The 16,182-nt window shown below is 33.6% G+C and overlaps 1 long non-coding RNA gene across 1 annotated transcript in view; it reads left to right on the top strand.

The window, feature by feature from the left end:
• LOC146544274 (uncharacterized) overlaps positions 1–5,700 on the top strand; it is a 272,682-nt gene extending 266,982 nt beyond the window's left edge. Inside the window, exon 3 of the long non-coding RNA XR_014883851.1 lies at positions 5,111–5,700. This is a non-coding gene — a long non-coding RNA (uncharacterized LOC146544274). The remainder of the gene's footprint in view (positions 1–5,110) is intronic.
• The last annotated feature ends 10,482 nt before the right edge of the window (positions 5,701–16,182 follow it).

Below are 16,182 nucleotides of genomic sequence, written 5' to 3'. Positions count from 1 at the left end.
TATTTATCATCACTGAGCTGTTGAAACTTGTATTTTCCCTTTGCTAAATTGGAAGATGAAGCAACATGGCAAGCTCATGAGGGAGACACAGAAAATGAAGCAAATATTGCATATGTTAACCTACAGATGTTGAATATTCCTTCTCAAGACATGCTGAAGACCACTGATTTAGAATAGCTCTCAGTTCAGCCAGGATTCACAGCACCATGGCCTGCTTCTCTGTGGTATTTTTTTTTTCCCAATAGCACACACAAGCCACCATAAATGAACTTTATTTTTTTCTGTGTTGTTTTCTCTTTGCAGAATTTTGTTCCAGTACTTTTGAAATACAGGAAATATATTAATAGTGTTTGAATGAGAATTGTAAAATATTTGACTAAGATGGTTAAAACGTTAACCAGAACCTATGTTACTTGCAGTGTTCCCTCAAAATCTAATGTGTTAGGTTGAGGCACTTACAAGGATACAGCTGCACTGTCCCGGGCTCCAAAAAGATTCTGCAGTCATTCATGATGTTGATAAATGCTGTAAATAGATTGATTTAAATAAAAATAATCTTGTCAGGTCAGCAATTGGTATTGTTCAGTGTATTTATTTTAGAAAAGGGAAAAGGAGATTGTACTAGGAAAGACTAAATCTGTCCAGTACTGTTGCAAAAGAAATATTCCAAAGCCTTTAAAGCAGCACTACCTAACATTGTCACTTTGCTAGCAGAAACAATATTTTTTGCACTGGTTTATCATTTCTCATAAGCTCTCCAACATCCTTAGAAGCTTTAAGTGCTATTCAGGCCAGTATTTAAAGCAGTCTTCACTTAGTCTTCGTGAACTGCTCCTTATGCTGCAATTGTAAAACAAGCACAAAAAAAGCAAACATTTAGGGAGATGGATTCCTGAATTGTAGGCACTACTCTTCCCCAGTGACTCTGTATTGAACCAGTTCCTTAGAAAAAGAACTTCAGCATGCCACTTTTCATCTGGAAGAAAAATAAAGCTGGACTTTTACTAATTACAGCATCTATTACTTGACTTCTTAGCAGCAGAAATATCGACTAAAATGTTCGGTCTTACAGTTAATTCTTCTTAGCTGTACAACGTCTGAAATTTCTGTTTGAATAAAGCCAGTGCTGTCCTGAATTGTTTTATACTACTGCTGTGTTGGCTCCTCAGTTGCTGTATTCTAAATTCCTAAAGGGCTTTTGATTGAATAGTTGTCCATGCCACTCTGCTATATTGGCATGCTAATGTTTTGAAGGTAAATAATTCAGTCTGAGTGTAAGAGCAATGCTATGTAAGATCCAGATAAGCTAATCTATTTTCCAGATGAAAACTGAAACTGAAGCAAAGTCCTTAATTGGCCCTTCTGTTTTCCCCACACTGCAGAAATTAGGCACAATTCAGCATTATTTTGTTCAGCAGAGAATGCACTCTTGTTGTATCTTGTTTTTATTTTGCTCATTATAAACACTGTTTGGCTCCCCTCTGTGCTATTATTTTATGCTCCTCTAAGTTAATTTAAAGGGACTGACTAGCACTAAACACTTGCAATCCAGACTTAGATTTCAAATTTTGTTTTGGGATAATTGGTTGGCCTTGAGTCAACTCTGTTTCTCCTACTGTTATCCTTATAACTTCATTTACTTTGCGTAGCTATGCTATGAGTTAACTTTGTGATAACCAGTAAAAAACCCACAAACAAACAGAAAAACACGAAAACTGAGGAGAGTGCTAGAAAAGCTACATGGTAACCTCAGGTATTGTAAAATGTTACAGTAGTAACTGAGCATAAAACAAAATTCAGAGAGAAAGCCAAATAGCTGAGCACAAAACTGACTAAAGATCCTTGTTTCTCTTTTAGAAAATTAGTGAACGTACTAAATGATGAACTGAATTATCTGGAAATCCTGTATTTCTAGAGTATTTATAAAGAAAAATAAGAGATGTTACTCTGAGAGTATGGATAATAGTCAAATCGTATGTGTTTTGCTAAATACAGTCATTATCATTCAACTCTTATTTTTCATGAAGTCCCTTGGTGATGTAGACATCATTAATTAAAGCAGTCTTCAGTAATATTAATTTAAAATATAGGAATACAGTAACAGCACAAAAATAATGACAGCAATAACGTCTCATGGTTATTAAATGTGTTAAGTCATTTTTATCTTTAGATTAGCTCACCTTTCTTTACACTCTTACTACTTTCTCTACTATTTTAATTCTGAGCGCTGCTACTAATTCATAGTGCAACAACGTTAATAGAAACTTTGTCAATGGAAAAATATTTTTAAATATTAAGAGCATAAGTTAGAGCTCTTTAATTTTAGTAGAGGTGATTTTAGTCACTGAGTTTTGAGATGGAATGCTTTGAAGGACTTCTTAATTCTACTGCAGATTCATTTTCTACCATTGCTTTTATTCTTCTTATAATCAATGACATTTCATTTTGATTACTTCATAAATATCTATAAACTGTTTTTTGTTTCCTAAGATTCTGCATTTTTCACCTTTTTTTTTTTTTTCTCTTTAGTATATTTTTCTAGCTATTGTTTTTTCCATACACTACATATTGGCAACATGTAGACAATACCAGTAGCTAGGCAATTGTGTGCCCATTTGCAGGCCCTAACTATGTCTGGACTTGAGGTGGCCTAGTACTGTGTGGCCGTGTATATGTCAGTGATGCAAAACATAAAAGTTTCATTCAAGGCTGAGAGGCTGCATCAAACTACCACATTCTTAGATAAGAATAGTTTTATCCTTGATTTTGTAACAGTCAGGAAAAGTGATCTGCATACGTATGATTTTTTGAGATTGTGTTTTTATTGGAGATGTATTTTGAGGAGAGACTGTAGTTCTCTAGTTTAGAAATTTAGAGATGATTTTACAGTGCTTTCTAATATCATTCTCTTACTGTGAACCCACAGTAAGTGTTTTGAATATCTACTGAAGTAATAAAATAGGCAAGGGGTTAATGAGAATCTCCCAAACTATCTCAGGCTATCTATAACTTATTAAATATCAATCTATCTACTTTTTTTTTTTTCTTCTCTTTCTTTTTCCTTTTTTTTTTTTTTTTTTTTGTCTTTATATGCTAAGAAATTCTCATTTCTCATTTAAGGGAATGCATATTTCTATAGACATAATGAATGGAAGAAGAGGCAATTTGGTTTGCCAAATTCAGAAAAGAATCTTGATTCAAGGATTTGATTCTACAGTAGGTGTATCTGCAATATTAACACTTGCTTCCAGATAATAAGTTATAATATCTGATCACAGGAAAAATCAGAGGGAAGGCACTTGTCATTTTTTTTTTCCTTTTTTTTTAAGATGGAATAAAAATTCCAATAAGGCTGTACCTTTTAGGCAAGCACTCTGTTTCCTTTACACACAGACCAGTCAGCCACAGTAACTTTCTTTTCAAATGGGAGTTATGTTAATGAATGCCGTTGTATTACATTAGCTTTACAATATGCTTCCCAAGTATCTGTCATTGATTCAAATTTTGTGCTTTGTCATCAGTCTGATTTCTTGTCTTTACCACACAATTGCAATCAAGTACAAATTAGCCTTTTTTTAATTGGCTAAGAAATGAGAAAAGAACCTTTTTAAACTCCTGGCACTTGTTTTCATTTGCTTAACTCCAGAATTCGTGAAAAGTGAGATTTGTTAAAAGTTCAGATTACTGACTTATGCTTGAAGCCTGAAAATTATTGGAAGAAGATTCTTTTAATGTGTTTCTGATCCTTTAAGTTATACTATTGCATTTCTATATTGATTTACTGAATGTTGTAAGCCAAGCTAAACTTGGCCATGTGTGCTTAAAGCCAGTCTGCCTTTATGGCTAGATAAATAGCATATGTCAAAATCACTGTTCCTCGAAGGCTGACAAAACTGGAGAGCTGGATCTTGCTACCTGCATTCATTGCTTGAACATCTGCATGCCATCACTCTATTTCTTGTAATTAGTTGATAAGACTTCAGCTAAGAGGCAAACTTACTGGACAATCTAACATTCTCACACTAGATCTGCCTTGGCATTTTCTCTCAGACCTGACAGATTTAAAATTCTTTAAATTTCTAAGTCAGATTTTTTTCTGCAGTTAATATCCTCCTCTGGAGGATGGCTGAAAAAGGGCTCACAGGGGGTCACAAAGCGTTATTAAAAAGGCAAGCCTTTCATCACAAGGTTTACATTAACGATTCAGGAATCTGCAGGAATATGGTCTCTTTTAAAATAACTTTTTTTTTTTTAAATTCTCTGTTGACAGCAAGGAACATCCTGCAACACTGACTTTTGATATCTTTTGAAAGCAAGAAAGAAAACTCACTAGCTATTCTAAGAAGAGGATATGCATTTACAAATGCAGGAGACAAAAATTATTTTCTTACTTTTTTCTTATTTCCTAATAGAGAAAATGGTAAAGGTCACTTAAGCTTCTGTCAGAGCAGTAGATACGGACTGATTGTCATAAATGTACCATAACTACTATAAATATTCTTCATTTTCTTTGGAGTCTAATCCACAGCTAAAATAATTTCATTCTTAGTTTATTATACTGACTGTTTCTTTCCTTCATCTATTCTCATTAATAAATACTGAAAAAGGATAACAGGAGATATTCTGGAGTGTCATCTACAAGATATCTTTCAAAGCTTTCTGCTATTAATATTCAAGGACTTTTTGTTTTTGTAAGACTTTTTTTTTTTAATCCAGCCAAGATGCCAATATTTCACTTTCTTTTACAGTACTTGTGAAAGATCTTTTCATTTCAAATTGAATGTGTGCTTTTTGAAAAGCTTGAGCTGCTTTTGGTAGAACAGGAAAAAAAAAAAAAACAACAAAAGAAATAATAAAAAAAAATCTCCCTGCAGCTCAAGTAACTTCTTAGCTGTATATTGTATTCTTGACTCTCATAAAATGTTAATAATGTGTTCACATTCACAAATAAAGATCTGTGTAGTTTGTGAAATGAAATTGTAACATGTACTTATAATTCCCCAGTTGAGATTTTGTTTTCACATTATTACTTGATAGCATATGACTTCTGGGAAAACTGCAGATCATTTAACCTCTTGGTTTTTTGTTTTTGTGTTTCTTGTCATTCCAGAAATGAATTTCTTTTTTGCAAGAAATCATCATTATTTATTGAATTGGAAAGCTAGCAGACCAATGGTCCTCTGGGTGCTGTGAATAACATGTAAGTATAATACATTAACTATTCCACTGATTACATGTTCATGTTCAGTTCAGTTAGTGATTATGATTCAATTTTAACAGAGATTCTTAATTTTTTTATTTTTATTTTTATTTTTTTAATCCTAGTAACAGATAAAGTAATATGACTGTGTCCTCTCTCATTTAACTTCTGAAAGGCTAATTGATTCAACTTTGTTCCTGGTTTAGTTTCAGTCTCCTCTGCTCACAAACATTTGTGGGGATGCTTTTATTGTCTCCAGTATATGAGGTTTATATGAGGATCTGTCACTGAAATAGCTATGCAGTCATGCAAAAGCAGGATTTTAGTCATTGATTCTTGGACTACAGCTTTCCTCAGAATTTTGGCAAGAGTAGAGAGGTATCAGGTGATTGAGTTCGTGTGTTGTATGTAATGACTTCCAGGAGCCTAAATATGAGGTATGCTACACAGCCAGACAGCTTGCCTTTATTTAGGTAATCTTTTCTAACAACTGTGAATAATTACTTTATAAAAGGTGATCTTTTTTTTTTACCAACTGAGAGTAGAAATTGTTTCAGTCTGACTGTTCAAATGGATTATAGGGTAAAAACTCTGGGATTTATGTCCCAAACCGTGATCTAGAAAGTATGGAATGAGAACTGAAGCAAGTCTGCACTTTCTGGTAATACTGGTAATAAGAAGATGTAAAATTGTTCAAAAAATTAGAGGTCTTGAGAATGTGATGTCAAAATTATTATTTTAGCTATAAAGTTGTCAGTGATATTTGTAGGTACCTATAGGATTAGACTAGGGGGAGAACTAAAGTCCCAGGGCATCTATTACCAACATCTACACTTCTTTTTGTTGTTCATAAATACTTTCAATGTTCTGATTATATGATTTAAGATCAAATGTTTCATTGTTAGGGAAAGAAAATAAATCTCATCAACTCGTTGTGAAGGTGAGTTCCTTTACTTAGTGTGCTCATTAGCACCTGTGCTAGAAGAAATTAATTTGAAATAAAAATTAAATGGATTTTCCAGGAAAAAGAAAAGTTAGAATGCACTTGGCCTAATATGACTGTGTAGCTACTGGCTGTAGTTGAGCAAGAAGCTTCAGCTTTTTTTCTGTGAAGTCCCATCATTTACATTTCCTGCTATCACTGTCCTCATAATTTTATGATATTTTTAATTCCTCACTGCTTTCTAGAAGATGTTTACTCCTAGTCTTTACTAGTCTGCTCATAAAAGGAAGTGCCTTATGATAGCACCTAACAAGATAACTAAACACATGCAGAAGATGCTTGATTTTCAGTGCATTCAGCTGTTGAAGGTATTCTGGTAGCAAGAGTGACGCTGATGACAAAGAAAACTGATTTAAATTATCCAAATATCTTTTTCTAATCAGAAAATGTGAATTGGTTGAAAGTAAAATGTTGTCCTCAGTTTTTCATCACAACTGTCCACTTGTTTTGTCTGCTTAACATCTTTCCTTTTTCTAAATACTTCCTGAATCAAAGAATTCAGTACTTTTACAAAGTATTCATGGAATACACATGGAATTATTTCATGTAAGAGAAATTTTGTTTTAGGAAATGTATTTTGAGTGTATTTTGCAGGAAAGCGTCATGAGCAGTGCTAATACTTAAGTATATGTTAATTTTAAGAGTGTGGGTACAATTCAGCTGAAAACACTGTTCAGGAGTGCTTATTTTTCTTGTTCGACAATTGACTTAACTGAAAACATTTTAAATTGCATAGTTACATAAGGAATAGTTATTTTCAATTCAATCAAAAGTGGCTTTTAGTAAGAGCAGAATTAGTGACGATATGTTAGGGGACCATGTATCACAAAAGACACAGCTTCAGCTTGCATGTGAAAGTCAATTAGCTGTGATAACAGAAATTAGATTTCAATCAGTATGCTCTTTGTTATTAATCTATTTTTCTTCTCTCATCTGAAGAGGTCCTAATAACACGTTAGGCAAATCATAGTCTTTAAAAGCTAATTTGAAATAAAAATGCTTTTGAATCCTCACAATTTCAGACATGCATTTTATGGATATAATTATATGTTCCTTTGCTACTACTGTATGAATGCATACTTGTAAATGTGCACAATGTTGTACTTTTGGTTTTGATCCAAACCTATTGCTGTCAATGAAAATTTTGTAGTTATTTAAGCAGACTTGTGAGAGAACTGTGGGTTGTGCAACAAGAACATTGTTTTGAAGACCTAAAAAATATTCTAAAGTATAAGGGTACTACATATTAATAGGTTTAAGTACTAATGTAAATGTCTTCCTTTGGAGCAGAAGGGGTGGTGTCTTAGGTAATTTTAAATCTTTGATGTATTACCAGTCTCATCTGTGATCTGAACTTGAGAATTTTCATGTAGGTCAGTATGAATATAATCTCAGCTGAACTGAAGCTATAAAGCTTCTTGCATGTCTTTGTGATAGACACTGGTATTACTACATTTGGGGGCTTTTGTCAGCTACTGTGGGCATCTTTTTTGCCTCTCTGGTAGCTTGTAGGTAGAACAAGAGAGCTTAGCTTTTATTGTCAATGACATTGAGAAATTACTGCCAACTTGGTAGTATTAGTCTTTTCTGCTTCTAGTCTGGCCGTGACAATTTTTAGCAACCAAAAATTCCGTTTTAATTTCACCTCTCATCAGATAAAAATCTGATGATTTTGTTGAATCATTATCAGAGGTCCATTACTCCATTGTCTGGAAGTTTCAGCACTGTTCTTGTTCCAATGAAGATTACAGGCTGAATTCAAGAGTCAGTGGTTCCTCCACATTTAATATCTCCTAGATATAGCCTTATCATACTTGTGATCTAACACACAAGATGAAGCATGAAGCATGCCTACAAAGTATTGGTACAAGGCTATGCAGGCTTCCTAAGACCCTTACAAAGAATGAATGGATTCTGATACATCTTTTTATGCAGTGATCACAAATTATTAGTGTGAACTTGCGTCGTTGTTTGGTTACATACATTCCATCCCTATCACAAACCATTAAGTCACCTTATGTTCAATAAATGTCTTCTTTATTTCCTTTTCTTTGATTTTTTATTCCTAATTTTGATACTATCTACAGGTTCTGTGTAGCCTGCTTTGATTAATGCTCTTATCAACTTTATCTATATAATTCTAAATTCAAACCAATTCAATAACATAATGTACGACTACTAAAATGTCACTGGAATTAAAATAGCCACAGAAAACTGTTCTTGCTATCAGTGGATTGCAAGAAGCTCATAAAAATGTGAAAGAAAATTATGAGATTGAAAAGAGGCCTCCACGTGTTTTTTTTCCTCATTTAAAGTAATCAAGGTATTGATTTTTGTCCACAAATATTACACAGATTGCAATAATCTATGCGATGAAGTTATCTATAGAATATTTGAGAGTGAAAAACCTTCATTTTTCAAAAGGAGTTGCAATTTTTTTCAAGAGTATTCCTAAAGGAAATTGCCTAAAGAAGCTTTCTGCCTGGTTGGCACTGTTAATGATGTGATTTTGTCTCTCAGTGCTGTAACAGTACTCTTTCTTGGACTCTTCAGCAGAGGTGGCTGTGACAGGTGCTATAAGGTTTTACTGCCCACTGGCCCTGATGTTTTTTTCTGAAGAAAGCTTATTCACATATTTTGTGTCTTCAAACATGATGTTAAATTCATGCAAAGATTAAAAAATAAATAAATTGCTGCTTTCCACAATTGTACTGTTGCATAACATGTTTATTTTTCTTCCAACAAAACTGCAGATTGGCCCAAGGAATGTGCTAAATGAACAACTTCACTTCCTTTCCTAGTCATGACAGTAGTTTTAGTTTTCATTTGAGCTTGGTTAGGACTTGCTAAAGGAGCATGCAGTTTATGTAGACAACTCCAAATAACTGAGATGTGACCTTCTCCTTTTCCTAAATTCACTGCTTGAGGATTTACCAGTTAGATCCTTGCTGACATTATGGGTAATTATTATGATATAAAAGAGTAATTGGGACTAATACTTTCTAAGCCATTTAGGTTTAGTTTTACCTTAATTAATTTAGATGTCTGTAACCATCTATGTAGGATCCTTCTGTATGAGAAGACAGGAGCTAATTTCTGTAAAAGGTGATTTAGGGATTTAAAAGTTAAATAAATAAAAATAAATAAAAATAAGTTAATCCTTTTTTGAAAAGCAAACTGTGCTGACAGAAAGATTTATACCAATTAATTCAGTAAGAAATTTAATTTGTTTTCAAAGTTTTGCCTGCAGTATAATTTGTTATGGCATCTTGTATTCCGTTTGTGAATTAATGTATTAAGAAACCTATCTCTTGTATTTCAAAGCGTAAACTTTGAAAAAGCCAATACCATGGTGTTTTATTGTGGCATGGTAATTATTTCAAGCAAGTGACACTTTTAATTATGCCGAACTAGTTTACAATGGAGCTAGTCTTGTCGGTCCTGTATTTTGTCGGTCTTGTATTTTGTCAGTCTTGTACTCTGTCACCCAGAGCAGCACCCATAATGTCGTGTGACATCAACTTTGAGGTGTTTCAATCATTTTTTTCTGTTTCTTTTTCAAAATTTTTCTTGATGCATGACACTAAAGAACTTCTGGCTGCTTTGCTTCTTATCTCGCTTAATCTCATACTCAAAGTTTCTAAGCAAATTCTGGATTGACAGCATGTAGTTGTCAATGGTAACGGTTAAAGCTTTTGGAGGTGTTCTACTGGTATTCTTTTTGTAGAATCTTGTAGAAAGATAATGCAATTTGTTTTCTCAAGACTTTATGCAGGTCGTATAAAAATACATTTTCAGCAGTCTCTTGAGGGAATTTACAAATTTTTCACGTCGTTCTTCTCCATCCACATTTGAAAGTGGATTCTTTTAAACTTGATGTGGCAAAAGTAATGGCAGCACAACTCCAATGCTCTTGTACTGTGATCCAATCTGGTTGCGTGGATAAGGAAAAGGCATTTAGATAATGGAAAAATTATATTTGAATTAGTGATAGACTTGTAGTTTCTTGGCAAAACAATATAAAAACAGTAATAGCAATTAAAAAAACAAACAAAACAACAGCAAAAAAAAGATCCATACTTATCAAATTATCAATTACCTGAATGTGTCATGTGTCTTATTGATGAGGTTGGTTTGTAAGAAAACTATTTGACACATTTCAAGCACTCATATTGTTCCAAACAGCATATAGCTAATACTATTAGATGTCTCAACATTTTCTACATAACCAGAGCAGCATTAAATTTAAAACCAGTATTGATTAAATTACATCAAGACTGCATTCAGTTTGATTTATTGTAATCTTATGTACATACTAAACATAGTTGTAGATGCAGCAATATTCATTTACATGTTTAAATTACAATAATTGTAATGCTTATAGTAATTTTAATGCTATTAATTAAAAATCATATACATTCCTTAAATGCTTCTATTCTCAGCAACCTTGTAGCACACTGTGTGTTATGTATATCATGTATCATATACTAAATAAAACCATTCGCAAACTAAAAGGTCTATTGACTCATTTGTATGCTCTCAGTTTTCAGACTGCGGATGTCTGACAGTGTAGTTACTATGAAGTATGTTTTGTCACCAGTTTGAAGGTCACTTTGAAGCAAAACTAAGAGCATATCCTGTGCATCACCAATTGTAAATTTACAATGTTTCTGATGGATGCAGGATGATTTATATTGATCAATTAGCTAAAATGTCTGCAGTTATACATTAAATGCTGGCAAATGCCAAGATTTTTCATAATATCCTTAAAACATTGATCTATATATATACACAAATTGTTTAACCTCCTGGGAAAGGAAACTGAAAGCACATGATCAGCTAGTTCTTCATGACTTCTCATTTAAAATACCAGAACAACAGTCCTGTATTTGAGTTCTCTCCAGTTAGAGCTTTCTTGCTTTTACAGAGGAGCTTCAAAGAATATTTAACTGTGGATTGTTTTTGTCATACAGTGCTGTCATCTCTTGGTTTGAAGAATTAAAAGCTCTTATGAGGGACTGAGATCTAAGAAAATCCTACGCTTTCCTATATATTTGGACTCTTTTTCTCTTGAACGGAAATTTCCTGCTTGCTTGCAGATGCATACTGCTGTGCTAGAGAGCTTGCTGCTGCTCTATTTTTTAAACATTTTTATTTTTTCAGATTTGCTCTGGCTGTGGCTTGGCTGGAGGCACAGGGCTGCAACTGTGGCTCAGCCCCACATAGGCAGTGGCACCTTTCCATGCATCTGGGCATGGGGTTCTACCCTGAGGGATTGCAGCTTTTTAGGAGAGGAAGAATGTGTCCAGATGAGGTGTACTTGATAAAAGTGATCTTGTTTGGGAGGAAAATTGTGACCGAATATTATAATAGTATAATACTTGAATGCCATACAACAAAGATATGCTGCAGTTTTCACCAATACCAGCAAGTGTTGTTTGAAATCCCATGGTTTTAAGGTACTGATATATAAACAGCTTTGTCTGATTGCTTTGCTACTGCTACCGTTGTAATTTTGTTGGTATCCTGATGGAACCTGTTTTTGCTGAAGCTGCAGTCTGCCATTGGTAAATATTGGAAACTGCTTTGTTTAAATAAATATATATAGACAGACTCATGTATGGTTCAAGCTAAGGTGCAGAGGTGGTATCTCAAAAATTATTTCTGTTGTGAGAAATAGATACCAGGAGTTTCAGCTACAGTTTTCTTTTCTAAAAATAAGCATTATGGTTCAGAATAATTTCCAGGCTAATTTCTGCATTTGTTGTGACCTAAGTAGCTATTCCAAATCTTTTCCTCATAAACTTTCTGAAAAACATACAAGCTTCATACAGTACTGTAGTTTGCCATTTGTTGAACACAATTATTTTTCTAGCAGATATGCTTCCCTCAAAGATGTGATGTTGAATTGAATGATTTAGCCATAGCTCTCTCTATAATCTAAATATAGATTGCATAGAGAAAATATATCCCTTCAGTTCTAGTATTCATTGTCAGTATTGTTAGATAACCATCAATTCAGTAAATGGAAATACTTAAAATGTAAGGAACAAGTAATTAAGCGTGGATAATGCTGTTTGGCTAAAATAAAATTAAGCTTATTTTTTTCTTCACTAAACTGAATTCTGAATCTGTTCAGAGTTATGAAATATTAATTTATCAATATTTGTCACTTTCGGATTGACACACTCCTATTCTTTGCTAAATTCTATTTTCATAGAATCATAGAATCATTAAGGTTGGAAAAGACCTCTAAGATCATCTAGTCCAATCATCAGATCATTTAGTCCAACCATCAAATTTTTTGCTTCTGTATCCCTCTGAATATTGCTTGGAATAAGAAACATTTCTCTCTCTTTATGTTTGGTATTGGTGGTATATACTCAGATGTATGCATACATTCGCTCCTAATTTTTTAAGCTAGCATGTCTTGTAACATGAGAAAACATTCCTTTTAGGCATGTTGTATGTACTTCTATCTAAAGATGCCATGTGCTTTCCTTACATTGACTCCCACCGTAATGAGGATAACATGAGAGGAAAAGAAGAGATTTTTCCTCTTATCTCATACATTTTCTAGCATCTGCTTAAAATTCATTTGGAAAATTATAGTTCCAGTGAAGTGCATTCATTACTGGGTGATGTAGTTAAAGATATATGATAAATCGCAAACAGCTAATGAATCAAGTAGATGATTGATAAATAAAGTATAGATTTTTGGAGCTTATTTTCTTGCATTTATACCCATAAACATGTTGTGAAAATACACAGAGAAAGACAGATGTGCATTGAAATAGGAAATGCCTAAAATTTCATGAGGTGTTCAGTAGTACCGCAGAGTAAGTGCTATAAATTGTTTTAAACACTTAAATATGTGCTGTGGCAATGAAGTAATGGTTGGACATGTTACAGGAATAAACTGAGAGTGCTATGTTACTTGAAGAAGAATATAGCTCTTGTCACCCTAAAGGTGGCTGAGATGAGTCAGGTCACCAGTGTAGCTTTCAACATTTCTGCTATTGCACCCTGTGATCCTGATGATGGATTACTCTCATTCTCCAAATATAATCAAAATGGCCTCAACAAAAGAAGGAAGGAGCCGCCACAGGCTGTCTCAAGGCATTAAAGATGTAATTCTTGGAAACCTCCATGTCAGAGCCTAAAGTAGAGTACCTCAGTAGCACTTTCTGTACTGATTCATGGCAACATTTTCAATTAACTTGTGAGATTTGAGTGAACAAATACTGAGAGAAAACATTTTTACATCATGGGAAATAATCATTAGGGACCTGCTTTTGTGCATGTGAACTGAATTAAGTAAAAGTAATAAAAAAGAGAGTATCAAAACCATAATTATGTATGACACTATTAGAAATGTGGAATATTAAATTATTATTCTGAGTTGTAGGAAGCAGAAATCTGAATACAGACTTGATCTTCGCCAAAAGTTATTCAAATATTCTTACACACTTCTCTTGTTTTTTTCTCACATTCAGATGCATTCAAGATCTTAAAGTGTTTAAGAAAATTACCATGTTTCTGGGAATCTGTGGAGGATTAGTTTGGAACAACAGGATAAAACATTTCAGCTAACCCCAGAAAAGTGAGGGTTGAAAAATTCTTCTTGAGTATCTTTTGATTTCTCCTACAGAAACTGTCCTATTTCAGAGTCACAGCGGACAAAAGCTGCCACTAATCAAAAGATTGGATTTGAAACAATCTCTGTATCTCCATTAGAAAATACTCAGTTTAGGGTATGAGCTCTTTCTCTATTTCTGTCACTAACCGTTAGCTTGGATAAATGCCTGTGTTTCATGCTCCAGTTACAGTAAATGTCTTCTAATGACAATATCCTAGTAAAAAGGATTGGTAAAAATAGTGATATGAAAATGGTAAATACAACTTAATTGACATTCCCTTAATAGAAAATGTCAAAGGAAAACATTGCTCATTTTCCATTAACTATATTGACGTCATTTGGATTCATTTTCAAAATTCCACAGAATCAATCAGCTACAGAAGGTGAAAAGAGATCAGAAATATGAGCAGCAAGCTCTGACTTCCTGTGCTATCTATGACCTTTCTGCCAGGACAGAGCAAATATTTACTTGTTATTCATCAATGCATGTTGTGAATCAGCAGCAAAAAAGAGAGAACAGATATAGAAACGCTCATTCTAGTTAAGCTAGAATGATATTTTTCTAATCTTTTTATTATTCCTTTTATTTTCCTGTTGTTTTTGTCTTTGGTAGTCCCAAAGCACATTAAGGAACAATGCAAAATAGCTTTGGTACCTACTGACTCAATTTCTCTGTCATTCTTTCATTTCACAGAAATTCTTTCATGGTATTCTCAGCATGACTTTCTTCCTACTGTTTCATTTTTATAAACATATCTGAATGGCCAACAAAATGCAGCAGTCTCTCTTTTTACCATGTATGAAGGCAAACAAACATAAAATGGACTGAAAAAGCCCATCCAGTGAAATTATGTGGTGGTTTACCACTCAGAAAGATAAAGTTCTCTTTGATGTACTGCTGATGGCATTGTATTACACAACATAGCCAGAAATAAAGCTATTTATATTCACCTCCATTACACCTCATTCACGATATTTGTTGCAATTTCACTTCTTGAAAGGTCTTGTTATCCTTTGCTCTCTTTGAACAGAGTAATTGAAGATTAGAAGTGTGATATTTTACCCTCATTAAGAAAAACACATTCCTGAAAAAATGTTTAAGATTTACAGAATGAATCACATGTGCTTTGCAAAACGTTAACTCCTTAACTTTATTGACATTTTATCTACATTCTTGATTTGCATAATACTTAACAGATATTTTTTCTTACAAATCACTATCAATTTACTTGACATTATCCAAATGAAGTAGACTTTTGCTTCCTACCACATTGATGATAAAAGATTTGTCTTTTGCTCTTTGGTTCTATGCATTCATTCACATGCCTATGATTGCCAAAGCACAGGAGATATTTACTTCATACATAATAATTATTAAAAAAAAAAACAAAACTAAACAAAAAAACCTTAGAAACAAAGAAAAAAGAAACAAAATCACATATTCTTTTTTAACATGTGTTCAAGAGAAGGGTACATCTCCCTTATATGCTATTTGTTGAGGTTAAATGTGATTTGATCCACTCAAGGAAGCCATTCTGTTATACAGCCACATGCTGGTTTAAGGCCAGGAGTGATTATGTATTGGAACCTCTGCCTCTATGTAGAGAATGCCATCCCATCAGTGTCATCACTTCTTCTGGTAGTGTAGCTGTTTTAACAGCCCTAAGTATTTGCTTTAAATCAGTATAGGAAGAAAGATATATATTTTAATTGATTGTGTAATTTTTACTAAACTTAGGAATAGATGTTTTGTTCTAGAGTAAAATGAAGGAAGAACGTGCAGTTCTTTCCCAGTAAGCTGGGCTTCATAGCCCTCCTTTTGGAAAAAGAAATTTTGTTTCTTAGACAGAGGAAATGGAACAGGAGCCCAACTTTTCACAAGAGAGATACTAAGCTTGTCTTCTAATGTTGGGAGAAACTGTAGAACTCAATTTATCTCTCCTGAGAAACTGCACTGCAGTTTCTGAGCAAATTATAACAACCATTTTTGTGAGACAAATATTTCAACAAATGATGTTGGTTTTACTTCAAGGAGAAACCCAAATGGCAAAGTACAGCATCAACAAAAGCAGACTAAAGTTCTGGACATTCTCTAATCAATTGCAAACCCTGGAAAGATTCAACTGAATTTTCTTAGATCATTTGTTTATGTGGGGCTTTTTATTACATTTATCCTGAAGCATTTGTCTGAGTTTATGCATTCTTACATTCATTAGGTTACCAATCTTAATCTGATAGAGAAGTTAGAAAATGGTTTGAAGTCACTGGTAGCTGTTTGTGTCATGCTCAGGCTTATACTGCCTGAACATCAAATACTTCTTTCCTTGTTTAGTTCTTGTG

Source organism: Meleagris gallopavo, chromosome 5 (assembly GCF_905368555.1).
Source record: "Meleagris gallopavo chromosome 5, MGAL_WU_HG_1.1, whole genome shotgun sequence".
NCBI lineage: Eukaryota > Metazoa > Chordata > Aves > Galliformes > Phasianidae > Meleagris > Meleagris gallopavo.
This window is presented reverse-complemented; position numbering and strand designations above follow the sequence as displayed.